We start from the raw sequence: 13,541 nt of genomic DNA on the forward strand, positions 1-13,541 counted from the left end.
CTGTTCTCTACCGACTCCATACTTTCTAAAACCAGCCAGTGAAGACTACTCCCGAAAAGCAGGCAGAGGGCAAGGGCATCTCACATAGGGGTGTGGGGGGCTGGGGTGTGGAAGTGGGGTGTGTGGGTGTTTCCTTCCTAGTAGTACTGCTTCCTAGCACACTCAGAGCAGGAGAGTCGGGCTCTTCCTAGCACACTCAGAGCAGGAGAGTCGGGCTCTTTTTCTCTGACTCCTCCAGCTCTGGCACATGGCTCATGACTGCTACTCACCTCCTCTAGGAATGCCTCCATGTCAGGTCTTCCCTACTGCTGGAGCGGCCATTGCCCCCACATGATCTGGACCTGCTTCTAGAGAGCTCCTCCACCCTCCACCCGGACTCCTCCAGCCAGACTCCTCTAGTTCAAAGGAAGTGCCAGCTTCTCAACACCTAATCACTGAGTCCATTTCCCCAGCTGCCATGTGAGGGCCCTCAGGACCTCCTGCCTGGTTATGTCTGCTGTTGTTTTCTGAGACAAAGTTTTTCTACATAGCCCTGGATGTCCCTGAATTTGTTATATAGACCAGCCGGTCTCGAACTCACTGAAAGCCTCCTGTCTCTGCCTCCTGAGTGCTGGGATTAAAGGCTTGTACCACCAAGCCAGGCTGGGTATATATATATATGATTTAATTTAACTTAACTCATTGTAAATACATGTGAATGGGTAAGTGCTTGTGAGTTGGTGTTCCAGGTGGTTGAACCTGATGTGGGTGCTGGGTATTGAACTTGGTTTCCTCTGTAAGAGCAGTCTAATCCATATCTCCAACTTCATGGTTGAATTTGTAAAAAGCATTAACTAAACATTCCCTCCAAACAAGCACCACTCAATCATGCCCATCCAAGAATTTCTCCCCTCAGCTGTCATGTTCTATTGATGGCTGTTTTCTGGGAGTCTCTTGCCATGTAATAAGACTGATGCCCATTTCCTGTGTCAGACTAAGGATGTGATGACAATCAGACCTCCATGATTGATCACAACACCCTTGTGGTTGAGTTTCTGATATTTGAGGCAGCTATTTCACGGAATGTTCTACTGGGTTCTAAAAGAAACTCAGTTTCCCCAGCCACGTGCCACCTACTTAGGTGGGAGAAAGGAGGGGCTAGCTTCACCCGGTCTTAGTGCCTGCTCTCTCTGAGGGACCTCTCCAATCCCGCCTTCGCTCTGACCCGAATAAAATGAGTCTCCATTTAGACTCTTCTGTTCTGGGTTTTGTTGATGCTGTTGTTTACACTTGCATTGTTCTGGGTCCATTACAGGATCTCAAGACCTGGTTGCTCCAAGATGAGCAGATCCTCCTGTAGAACAGTTTTTGTTGTGTAAACCTTGCCTCCCCTCCCCCCAAGTTATCCACTTATCCGTGATTGGTTAATAAAGATGCCCACAGCCTGTCAGTGGCCAGAAAAGAGATAGGCGGGGCTCTGGTTGCTGGGCTTGGGGTCTGAGGCATGGGGTGGGTGGATTAAGAGAACTGACCGCAAGGGCCAGCCAGTAGGAGCAGGAGTGGCCCAGGGAGAACATGGCAAGTGATATCTGGGTAAGGTCTGGGAAGTAGATGAACTATCACAGAGGTTTCATATCTGCCCTGCTCTAGGGCTTTAAGGCTTATTATAAATACAAAGGTTTTGTATCTTCTGTTTGAAACGATCTAAAGGACGGTAGAAACTTCCAGTAATATTTATTTACCACAACACAACTCAACGGCAAGCCCAGCCCATGGTCCGGGAGTTTTCCTCTGTCTTCTCTTGTCCTTTAGAGAAAGGTTGTCCTTTACGATTTTAAGCTATGGGGGGGGGGGGGGGAGAAAATGCCTCCTGGGCAGATATTATACCTGAAATTGTCATTTGCTGTTTAAGCTCACTGACACCTCTCACTTCAGACCCAAGTATTTCAAAGTGTCCACCAAACTGCTCAATCCTGGGTTAGGCCACCTGACTCTGTAACAAGAATGAAAGAGACTAACAGAAGTCTAAAGTAAAAACATGGTACGTTTAAGAACAGCCAATTCTTTACTAAATAGATAGGGTCTCTTTATGTCTAGGCTGGCCTAGAACTCACTATGTAGACCAGTCTAACCTCAAACTCTAAGATTTCCCTGCCTTTGCCTCCCAAGTGCTGGGGTTGAAGGTATGTATGTGTGGTCAGGCTGGTTGGGCTGCCTTTAGTGAGAATGGCTAACAGAAAGTTTATCCATGAAGAGAACTCTGCCTAAGCGTCCTCAATCATTAACCCCCGTCACAGTTTTCAAAGGACTTTCTTGGTTGTAAACCTTCACGTTTGCCTCTCTCCCTCTGCGACAGGCGCTCCTTTAAAACAAAAACATGGCTGTGGTGGAACATTCTTGCACCTCGTGAAACACAAGAAGATTTTTTGTTTTTTGATATATAGAAGATGAGACTTGAGTATGCTAATCAAGATGTATTTAAAAGTTCCCCTAAGCTTTATCTAAATATTTCAGAGTGGTTAAAAGTACTACACTGGGGTTGGAGAGATGGCTCAGTGGTTAAGAGCACTGACTGCTCTTCCAGAGGTTCTGAGTTCAATTCCCAGCAACCACAAGGTGGCTCAAACAACCCTCTGTGATGGGATCTGATGCTCTGTTCTGGTGTGTCTAAGGACAGCTACAAGTGTACTCATATACAGAAAATAAATAAATAAAACACACACACACACACACACACATTAAAAAAAAAGTACTACACTGCCTAACTAACCTGGCTATTCAATAACTACGTTTAAAAGACTCTCCTAACGTAGATAGGAATTAAAAGGGACATTGCCCTTTGTCTTCCAAGATAAAGACTGTGAACATCTCTGTGTCCTATGGCCCTGTGAGTCACCTGCTCTTTTGTTTGGATAGAATCTAAAATGAGAGAGTTCAACACAGAAAACACAGAGAATTTTCTTCTGTGCTTCTAAGGGAAGCCCCAGTCAGTCAGGGCCTTTGACATATCCTCCAGTGGATGAAACTAGTAAAGGGGGTTGAGAGGGGTCAGGGTCCTCCCAGTCGCAGTGGGCCAGACCCTTAACTGACCCTGAGATAAAAACCAAAAATCCTCCATCGTCTCCTCCAGGGTGCAGGCCGATAAGTACAGTTCTCATCCTCAGCAAGAATACGTCTCTCTGCAACAGATGGAGACCCCTACAGACAGCCACAGCCAATTAAAAGGCAGAGTTGTGAAGCCCAGTCCCAAAGAATAGATCTGCAAAACACTGCACCTAGGGCTCAAGGAACATTATGGAAGAGGGCGTGGAGAGACTGAGAACCAGAGGACTGTGAGATTGTGTCTCCCGGGAATGTCAGATGCTATAAAGGACAAAAGGACCGCAAGAACAGGAACTGGACGAGGGCAGCAGAAAGTGTAGGATAATCCAACTCCTGAACATAGATGTAAATATCTGGAATTTTTTGGAGGGGGTAGAGGCAATGCCTCATTCTTTGTAGCCCAGGCTTGCTAGGAACTTAGCTTGTAACTTAGTCTAGCCTGCCTAGCTACATGATAATTTTTCTGCCTTAGCCACTTGAGTATGGGAGTAAACCACTGTGCTTGGCTCAAAGCCATAAAACATTGAGATAAAATATAGCACTATATATAAAAAATATATCTACTATTTAATGATATTTAACAATAAACACTCAAATAATACATTATTGTCTAGAGCTCTTGCACTGGTGTCTTTGTTACTATTCTGTTGCTCTGAGAAGACACCATGACCAAGGCAACTTATAAAAGAGAGAGAGAATTTAATTGTGAGCTTGCTGATAATCTAGGATAGTTAGTTCATGATCACCATGGCAGCAGACAGCCAGGCTGAATAAATAATTGAGAGATTACATCTGACCTGAAAATATCAGGCAGAGAGAGTCAGAGAGACATAGACTTTCTTTTTAAGATTTATTTATTTATTTTGAGTACACTGTCACTCTCTTTCAGACACACAAGAAGAGGGCATTGGATACCATTACAGATAGTTGTGAGCCACCATGTGGTTGCTGGGAATTGAACTCTGGTCCTCTGGAAGAGCAGTCAGTGCTCTTAACCACTGAGCCATCTCTCCAGCCCCAACACAGGCTTTTTGAAACCCAAAGTCCACCTCCAGTAACATACTTACTCTAACAAGGTCACACCCCCTAATCCTTACCAAACAGTTCCAATAACTAGGGGTAAAACATTCAGATTTATGAATATCATGCCTATTGATGGCCATTCTCATTAAAACCACTACAGCTGGGTTTCCTTTCTCTGCTGATTAAAGTATTAAAAGAAAATAAATTACAATGACAATATGATGGTTTGCATATGCTTGGCCCAGGGAGTGGCACTATTAGAAGGTGTGGCCTTGTTGGAGGAAGTGTGTCACTCTGGGGTAGGTTTGGAGACATGCCTCCTAGCTGCCTGAGGATGCTTAGTATGTTTTTGGTTTCCTTCAGATGAAGATGTAGAACTCTCAGCTTCTCCTGCACCAAGCCTGCCTAGACACTGCTATGTTGCTGCCTTGATGATACTGAACTGAACCTCCACTATAAGCCAGCCCCAATTAAATGTTGTCCTTATAAGACTGGCCTTGGTCATGATGTCTCTTCACAGCAATAAAACCCTAACTAAGACAGAAGTTGGTATCAGGGACTGGGGTATTGCTGAAATAGGCCTGACCATACTTTTGTTTGGAAGAATGTGGATTTTGGAACTTTGCATTTGGAAAGCTGTGGAAGGCTTTAAATGGGGCTTAATGGGCTATCCTAGTAAGAATATGGAAGACTTTGTTACTGAGAGTGACTTGAAATGTTCTGACTTGGATCAAGCGGTCTCAGTGGAGAATTTCAGTATATGGCCAAGAGACTGTTTTTGTAGTATTTTGGTGAAGAACATGGCTGCTTTCTGCCCTTGTCCAAAGAGTCTGCCTGAGTTTAAGATGAAGAGATTTAGATTAATTGCTATGAAAAATGAAGTCTCAAAACATCCTGGTATAAATTCTGTTGTGTGGTTACTAAATTCACTCTTGTGAAGAGCATTTGAAAAGAAGCAAGTTGAGAAAGGAAAGATACAAAATATATGGTTCAAGAATTAAAGGGACACCAGGAAGTGAAATGGGGCTAAATCCTTTGTTCAAGAATTTAAATTGAATTAAGGACTTTGGGGCAAGACTCCATCCAGCTAAATTAGCTGCAGGCAACCTGTACAAACCTTTAATTCCAGGAGTCAAAGAAATCCAGATGTAGTGGTACAATCTTTAATCCCAGGAGATTGACATTCAGATCTCTAAATTCAAGGTCAATCTACAGAGAAAGATCCAGGACAGCCAAGCTTAGGTAGAAAAGAGAAATCTAGTGATAATGTAATAGAACAAGGGGGCATGTTCCAGCTCCTGCAAGCAGCAGAACTTGGCAGCTTCAGTCATGTGGTTCTGGATTTCTATTCAAGAGAAGGAGACCACTGGGACTAATTGATGCTAGTTAGCTGGAGCTAAGAAATTAGTGATGATTAAGAAGAGACCAGCATCACTGAGATGAAATCTGGGAATTGTTTTCTGAGAGGACAAAAAACTGTTCCGGAGAGTGGATCAACCTGAGCTTGAAGTGCTACAGAGGGCAGAGCTAGAGAAGTGAAGCCAGCTCTTAGAGGAGCCCAGAAGATCATGTGTGGATCCCAGACATTGAAACGAGAAGCTGTAACATTGAAGCTGCCTTGGAGACCCAAAGATGTTAAAGATGCCAGAGCAGAGGGATACCTACCAAGGAAAGCTGCTAACAGGGAGTGGAACCAGACCAGGAGAAAGAAGTTTGTTGCCATCAACAAAGATGAAAAAGGAGTTGAAAATCTGAAGACTGGTTTGACATCAGGCATGGAGATGACAGAATTTGGAGTTTGCCCAGCTGGTTGCCTGACTTAATTCAAGGATTACAGTTAAGTGATTGAATAGATCTCAGAAGAGACTTTAAACTTTGGACTTTTAATATTGTTGATACTGCTACAGACTATGGGGACTTTGGAAGTTGGACTAAATGTACTTTTTATTATGCTGTGTTTAGGTATGGCCCCCATAGACTTGTTTGAATAAGCCTATGGGGACCAGGGAGTGGAATGTGATGGTTTGCATATGCTTGGCTCAGGGAGTGGCACTATTAGAAGGTGTGGCCTTGTTGGAGGAAGTGTGTCACTCTGGAGTGGGTTTGGAGATACTCCTCCTAGCTGCCTTAAGTTGCTCAGTCTGTTCCTGGTTTCCTTTGGATAAAGATGTAGAACTCTCAGCTTCTCCTGCACCAAGCCTGTCTGGATACTGCCACATTCCTGTCTTGATGATACTGGACTGAACCTCTGAACCTGTAAGCGAGCCCCAATTAAATGTTGTCCTTATAAGACTTGCCTTGGTCATGGTGTCTGCTCACAGCAATAAAACCCTAACTAAGACACACAGGAAATAAATAAGTTTTATTAAAAGCAAAAATACCCTCACATACTGTCTTAGTTAGGGTTTTGCTGCTGTGAACAGACACTATGACCAATGCAAGTTTTATAAAGGAAAACATTTAACTGGAGCTGGCTTGTAGTATCATCAAGACAGGAACATGGCAGTGTCCAGGCAGGCTTGGTGCAGGAGAAGCTGAGAGTTCTACATCTTTATCCAAAGGAATCCAGGATCAGATTCAGCATCCTCAGACAGCTATGAGGAGTGTCTCCAAGCCCATCTCCACAGTGACACACTTCCTTCAACAAGGCCACACCTTCTGACACTGTCACTTCCTTGGCCGAACATATGCAAACCATCACACATACCACAAGAAATACTCGCCACAAATGAGAGATTTAGAAATCAAAATTCATTTTTCTTTGGAAGGGTGGGAGCCCCACGTGTTTTTGGTAGACTAGAACTACTCTCCTTCCCCTCAGTTTGGATTGGCCTATGTAATGGAATTATTTATTTTAGTTAGCCTGTATAAAGGACTCAGAAACCTTGTATTTTATTTATAAGCTGTAGCCTATATTGGGCAGGTTCTGTGCTATTTTCACCTATATCCAAGTCATATACCCCTTGTCACTTTTCTGTCTGAGTCTCGCCCAGGCTGCTTCTGCTTCATCTGCCGCCTGTCCTAAGGGTGCACTTCTGGCCATGTGCTCATGATGCAGCTGACCTCATGGTGGCCTCCTCCTCCCTCCATCTTTTCCTTCTTTCCTGGTCTCTTCTGATTCTTAAGTCCCTCCTTCCTCTCTCCATTGTCCAATCACAGGCTCTAGCCTTTTATTAACCAATCAACTTTAAATTGGGGAGCAAGGTTTACATAACAAAGGCCAGTGTCTTAATTTGGGTTTTACTGCTGTGAACAGACACCATGATCAAGGCAACTCTTATAGAACATTTAATTGGGGCTGCCTTACAGGTTCAGAGGTTCAGTCCATTATCATCAAGGCAGGAGCATGGCAGGATACAGGGTTGGAGGAGCTGAGAGTTCTACATCTTTATCTGAAGGCCACTAGGAGAAGACTAGCTTCCTTGCAGCAAGGATGAGGGTATTAAAGCCCAGGCCCACAGTGACACACCTTCTCCAACAAGGCCATGCTTCCAAATAGTGCTACTCCCTGGCTCAAGCATATTCAACCCACCACATTCCATTCCTTGGTCCCCAAAGGCTTGTTCAAACATATGAGTCTATGGGGCCACACCTAAGCATAGCATAATGCAAAATAAATGTAATCCAACTTCAAAAGACCCCATAGTTTATAAAAGTCTCAACAATATTAAAAGTCCATAGTTTAAAGTCTTTTCTGAGATCCATCCAATCATTTAACTGAAATCCCCAAAGCAAGACAGACAACCAGCTGGGCAAACTTCAAACTCTGCATCTTCATGTCTGATAGCAAAGCAGTTTTCAGATCTCTAACTTCTTTTTCATCTTTGTTGATTACAACAAACTTTTTTCTCCTGGGCTGGTTCCACTCCCTGTTAGCAGCTTTCCTTGGCAGGTATCCCATGGCTCTGGCATCTTTAACATCTTAGGGTCTTTAAGTCAACTTTAACTTCACAGCTTCTTGTTCCAGTGTTTGGGGTCCACACATGTGAGCCTCCTCCAAAGGGCTTGTGTCACTTTTCCAGCTCTGCCCTCTGTAGCACTCTAGGCTCTGGCTGGCTCCACTCCACTGCTGCTGCTGTTCCTGGTGGTCATCCCATGGAACTGGCATCTCCAATACCCTTGGGTCTTCTGCTGCAGCTAGGCTTCACCAATAGCCTCTCATATGCTTTCTTGATGGTGCCAAGCCTCAACCTTTGCATGACCCCTTCAGTCCTGAGCTATTAATTGCAATTGAGGCTGTACCTTCACCAATGGCCTTCCATGGCCTCTTCATACTTTCAAAACCAGTACCAACTGGGTAATTCTTACATATTACCAAGTACAGCTTCAGCATAGGTACAACCTTGGCTATCTCTGGAACATGACTTGTAGTGCTCTCAGAAAACACCAGATTTCACCTCAGTGATGCTGGTCTCTTCTTAATCACTGCCAATTTCTCAGCTCCAGCTGACCAGCATCAGTTGTCCCAGTTGTCCCTTCTATTCGTGACTCTAGAGCCAGAATAGCTGTCTGAAGCTGCTGAGCATTGCTGTTTTCTGGGGCTGGAACATTGTCCCCCTTATTCTATCATTAGCCTTCTGTTTTCCAGCTCCCTCACTGCCTAAGCTTGGTTGTCCAGGAACTTGTTCTGTAGATTGACCTTGAAATCAGAGGTTTGCATGGCTCTGTCTTCTGACTGCTGCGATTAAAGGCATGTGCCATCTCATTTGGATTTAAGCTTTTTTTTACTTGGAACTTGCTCCATACCAGGCTGGCCTTGAACTCAAGAGATCCGTTAGACTCTGCCTCCTGGGATTAAAGGTGTGTATCACAATGCTAGGAACTAAATTTAGCTGGGTGGGATCTTGCCCCAAAGTTACCACTCCCTTAATCTGTTTACCTCCTTGAGCACAGGATTTAGCTCCATTTCACTTCCTGGTGTACCTTTATTACTTGAACCATACATTTTATATTTTTTTCTTTTGCAGCCTGTTATGCTTGGTTACAATGCTCTTTACAAGACTAAACAGAGAACAAAGTCTCTGCTGGGCTTTTCCTTTGTCAATGCAATTAATAGAAATCTCTTCACTTTAGCCTCAGATAGACTCTTCAGGCAAGGGCAAAAAACATCCACAGTTTTCATCAAAATAACATAAAAACAGTCTCTAGGACACATTGAAATTCTCCTCAGGGGCTGGAGAGGTGGCTCAGTGGTTAAGGGCACTGACTGCCCTTCCAGAGGTCCAGAGTTCAAATCCCAGCAACCACATGGTGGCTCACAACCATCTGTAATGTTAACTCATAATAACTTCTGGTGTGTCTGAAGACAGCCACAGTGTACTCATATAAATAAAATAAATAAATCTTTTAAAAAATCTTCTTCATCTGGGCCAGATCTGCACATTTCAAATCAATCTCAGTCACAAAGTCTTCTATATTCCTACTAGGATAGCCCATTAAGTCCCATTTAAAGCCTTCCACAGCTTTCCAAATCCAAAGTCCCCAAATCCACATTCTTCTAAAGCACGGTCAGGCCCATCACAGCAATACCCTACTTCCAGTACCAACTTTTGTCTTAGTTTGGGTTTAACCACTTTGAACAGACATCATGGCCAAGGCAACTCTTACAAAGGACATTTAATTGGGACTGGCTCACAGGTTCAGAGGTTCAGTGGGAGCATGGTCACATCCACATGGGGCTGGATGAAGCCTGCTAGGAGACTAGCTTCCAGGGAGCCCACACCCATAGTGACATACTTCCTCCAACAAGGCCTCAGTTATTCCAACAAAACCACACCTCCAATTAGTGCTACTCCCTGGGCCAGGCATACTCCAACCGCCACAGTCAGTGTTTGTGAGAATGCATTTTTGGACAATCAGATCCTGGGGTTCAGAACTTAGTGTCTTTATACTTAGTAGCAGGACCAACCCCCATCCTAAACAAAGGAGTGGGCTGGTTATTCGGTGAGCTCATGCAGGCCTGTGCAGTGGGGGCCCATGGTGAAGAGAAGTCCTTACCAAGTCTTTGTTCTGATAGAAGCTGGAAGAATGCCATGTTGTTATCTACCTATACCTCTTGTCCTGTCTGTGTACTTCACAGGGGCCGGTTGAAGCCTGTATTTCCTTATTGTTTTGTGTCAGAGGTCACCCTATCTGCTGTTGGGACATGAGGCAAAGACCACTCTGGCTACTTCCTGCTGACAAGGGAAACGTGGGGAGGGACAGATGTAAGACTGACTCTGGGGTGGACTGAACTAAGTGGCCACAGTAGATCTTAGTTGATGGAAGATCTTCAGCATGAAGAGCAACCATTAGATGATGGGGTAACTCCTTGGGGTGTGCTCTGGGCGTGAGGTAGCACCCGGAACACTCATAACCTCAGACTATTAGTGCACCCATAACCCTGAGAAGAAATCACAGCTATTTTACCTTTATTAGAAGATGACAGGAGACAAGAATACACTTGAAGATTCCTTTGCATTACCATCACCGAGGCTGAGCATGTGGTTCCCACCGCTGTCCACCACACACCACAGGGTGCTCACTGTAAAGACCATTGGTTTGGTTCAAGAGCTCACGGAGTCTTCCTTCCACCAAGCTAAGTTTAGAAATTGGCCACTGTGTCTTTTCCAACACAACCTCCTCATGAGGAACATCAGGAGGAAAAGTTAATGAGAATTCTTCAAGGTTGTGATTAGTGTAAGTCTTGTTTGAGAGGGTGAAGTGTTATTGTTCGATTGGTTTAACTGTACACTGGGTCCTGGCAGAGGGGAGGGGATATATAGAAACCTCACAGAGAAGTCAGTGAGGATGACAGATTCGCTAGCCCTGCCCTCTCAACAAAATATACCCCTGCCCATATACCAGACATACCATGTCATGGTGGGGATGACTACCAAAGGCCATGCCTATGTGCCATCTGATGCTCATTTTTGTTGAGAGCAAAGCCATATACCATTTTCCAATTGACAATCTGAGAGGAAAATGTAGTCTCATTGGGTTTTATTCCATAGAATTCCCCAGCGATGTCTCATGGGCACAATACTGGTGTTTTGAATAATTCCTCCTAACCCTGTGAGTTTGAAACAGGGGAACATGGACAACCAGGGCAAAGGATGACGCATTACAGTTATGAGAGACGGTGAAGGCTCAATGCCCAAGTGTAGGGAAATGCCAGGGCAGGGGGAGGGGGGATGGGATAAGGGGATTTTGTATGGGAATCCGGAATGGGGAACATTTGAAATGTAAGTAAAGAAAATATCTAATAATGATCGTGATAATAATAATAATAATAACACACATGATCCTGACTCTTTCGCCTTGGGACAGTTACAGCATTCTAGTGAGATCCATCAGCTCCACTAGCTGCACAATGGAGATTTTAGGTGTTGTTCCTAAAACTCAGAGTCAGGACTATTGTATATCCTGCATATTAGATTACTTTGCTTTTGAATTCCTCCATACATACAGAGGTCAGGGTTTCCTAAGGATTGATCTGAGAATCAGATGAGAGAACCCAGGGCCTCTCCTCCCATTGATGCCCAATAAAGCCATCCTCTGCTACATTTGCGGCTGGAGCCATGGGTCCCTCCATGTGTATTTTTTTAAAAAGATCTATTTGTTTATTATACATGAGTACACTGTAGCTGTCTTCAGACACACCAGAAGAGAGCATCGGATCTCATTGCAGATGGTTGTGAGTTGCTGGGATTTGAAAGAGCCGCGAAGCTTTCCATGAGGATTTACTCACAGGAGTGTGGGGGTCCCCTCCCTTTTCTGTCAGACGGGAAACTGGATTCAGGTTTTGCCTGGTCTTGAGAGCCTGCTGTTATCCTTAGAATTGAGACTAGCCTGTGAACCACGAGGGGGCGCCCAAGGGTAAACTTTCGGGCTTTGGCGATCAGAAGTTCCCTGGCAACTACCTTGTGTATTCATCACTGTAAGCTGTGTGCTGTCCGGTAGGGCACATGAAGTGGATAATTACTTACAAATCAATGCCCTGTCTCTCAGTCTCATGCAGGCAAGACTTAAGGCGGGAGTCTCAGTTAACATCTTTTTAAGTTTTAGGACAGTTCGGTCAGACTCAGAGATCCACTCAGCCTTAGTGGGTTCCAGGGCCTGAGAGCTTCCTTAAGAGTCTGATACGAGGTGAGAACAAGCAGTCAGAAGCAGATTCCTTAGTTCCAGGGGACCTAGTGCTAAAGCCTGCAACCATGGTCTGGAACCTGAAGCTGAAGATGCTGGGGGGCGGGAGGTGATGAGTTCCAGGTGTCTGACTAACTTCATGACAGAGTCAGAACTGAAGAAGCAGATTGCTCAGAAGATCGGTGTGCCAGCTTTCCAGCAGCGTCTTGCCAACCTAAGTGGTGAAACGCTATAGGAGGGTGTTAGCCTTTCCAGGCTGGGCCTGGGTCCTGACAGCACAGTGACAGTCACGCCAATGGTTCGGAACTGCAGCATCCTGGTGAGGAATGAAAAGGGCCACAGCCACATCCTCAAGGTCCAGCTGGCACAGCCTGTGGAAGTGCTTCTGAAGCAGGTGTCCCAGCAGGAGCAAGTCCACGGAGACCAATTCTCGCTGAGCTTTGAGGAAAGGCCCATGGAGAACAAACAGCTACTGGGGGAGTATGGCCTAAAGCCCCAGTGCACAGTGATCATGAATTTGCGCCTAAGTGGGGGAGGGAACTACTATGCCTAAGGCCCCTATCCAGAGCCAATGAATAAAGAGTCTGATATGGGAAGGGTGGCTCAGTGGTTAAGAGCACTTGTTACTTTTACAAAGGAACTACGTTCATTCCTAGCACCCCTACCAGGCAGCTTACAGACATCTCTGAGTCTAGCTCCAGAGGACCTGGCACCTTTCGCCTCACGGGAATCTGAACTCTCAGTCAAGTATCCAAATGCAGACACACAGCCCTGCATATAACATATAACTAAGAATACTAAAAGCAATTTTTTAAAGGCCTGATACAGGTAGTTAGCTAGGTCCAAATTCTATAATGTCCCGTGGCTCCCAAAATTCCCTCATTTATCTGTTGGGGGGTTTGGAGGAGCAGAAAATAAAAAATAGATTAGAACTGTGCCAAGACAGGGAGCAAATATGTAACTTTGGCTTTGCATACCTGGTGTTTTCCTCTAGGCCCTTGTAGCCCGTGTCAGCCAGGACCTCGAGGAGGGATTCTGTCTCTTGGGAAATGTTTTCTTCTGTTGGCCCACATAGGAGGAACTCACCTTCATACTGAGTCATCCTAAATTTAGGTGGTCTCCAGATGAATCCAACCTACCAAACCAACCATCCTGGGGTGGGGGATTCAGGTCAAGCATGAGTTGAGAAAAAGACTGGGGTTTTCTTTCTCCAGATGTTCGGGGGGTTGGTGGGGAAGTTGGAAGAATCTTGGGGCTCTCTCAGGGTTTCTCTGTAGCCCCCACCATCCTCACTCTGTGAGGCTGGCCTCTAA

At 45.0% G+C, this 13,541-nt stretch overlaps 1 pseudogene across 1 annotated transcript; it reads left to right on the forward strand.

Annotated features, from left to right (window-relative positions):
* Window positions 1-12,367: 12,367 nt before the first annotated feature.
* Window positions 12,368-12,781, forward strand: LOC308416542 (ubiquitin-like protein ISG15; annotated as a pseudogene). The gene has a single exon. The product of its transcript is annotated as a ubiquitin-like protein ISG15 (transcript).
* Window positions 12,782-13,541: the final 760 nt, after the last annotated feature.

The sequence above is a fragment of the Micromys minutus genome (assembly GCF_963924665.1).
Source record: "Micromys minutus genome assembly, chromosome: 1".
NCBI classification, from domain to species: Eukaryota; Metazoa; Chordata; class Mammalia; order Rodentia; family Muridae; genus Micromys; species Micromys minutus.